This window comes from Anguilla anguilla, chromosome 4, assembly GCF_013347855.1.
Source record: "Anguilla anguilla isolate fAngAng1 chromosome 4, fAngAng1.pri, whole genome shotgun sequence".
Lineage (NCBI taxonomy): Eukaryota > Metazoa > Chordata > Actinopteri > Anguilliformes > Anguillidae > Anguilla > Anguilla anguilla.
In genome coordinates, this window is record NC_049204.1 from 59,708,175 (window position 1) to 59,708,751 (window position 577).

The following is a 577-nucleotide window of genomic DNA, read 5'->3' on the forward strand; positions in this document are numbered from 1 at the left end:
TTAATGTGCTGACCACACTGCTCCTTGGCATGTGGAAGTAGGTAATCTTGAGGATATGATTTTATTTTCCATTGCCTTTGAGGAAAAGCACTTAGTTATTTACAAACATTGGTGTTCTGTGTTCTGTGTTCTGCAGTCTGTGATCAACTTCTGCCTCACCTTCACCAGTATGTTACAGTAGAACAGGTACCATTTTCATGTGCTGTACCTCATTCCAGAATGTTACAGTAGAACAGGCACCATTTTCACATGACGTGCATCATTCCAGAATGTTATAGCAGAACAGATACCATTTTCAAATGCTGCACTTCATTCCAGAATGTTACAGTAGAACAGCTGCCTTTTTCCATGAGTGGTACATCACTCTAGGATTTCAAAGTAGAACTGGTAGAACCTTTTTCACATGCTGTAAGTCACTCCAGGATATGGCAATTGATTAAGAGTTATATACCATTGATCAATGATATAGTGAATTATTAGAAAAATCTAATTTCCCTGAGGTACATTCAGCCCTCTGATGTTTCATTGATACTGGGATACATTTTATGGCAAGTGTTTATTTGAATGGAGCTTCTTC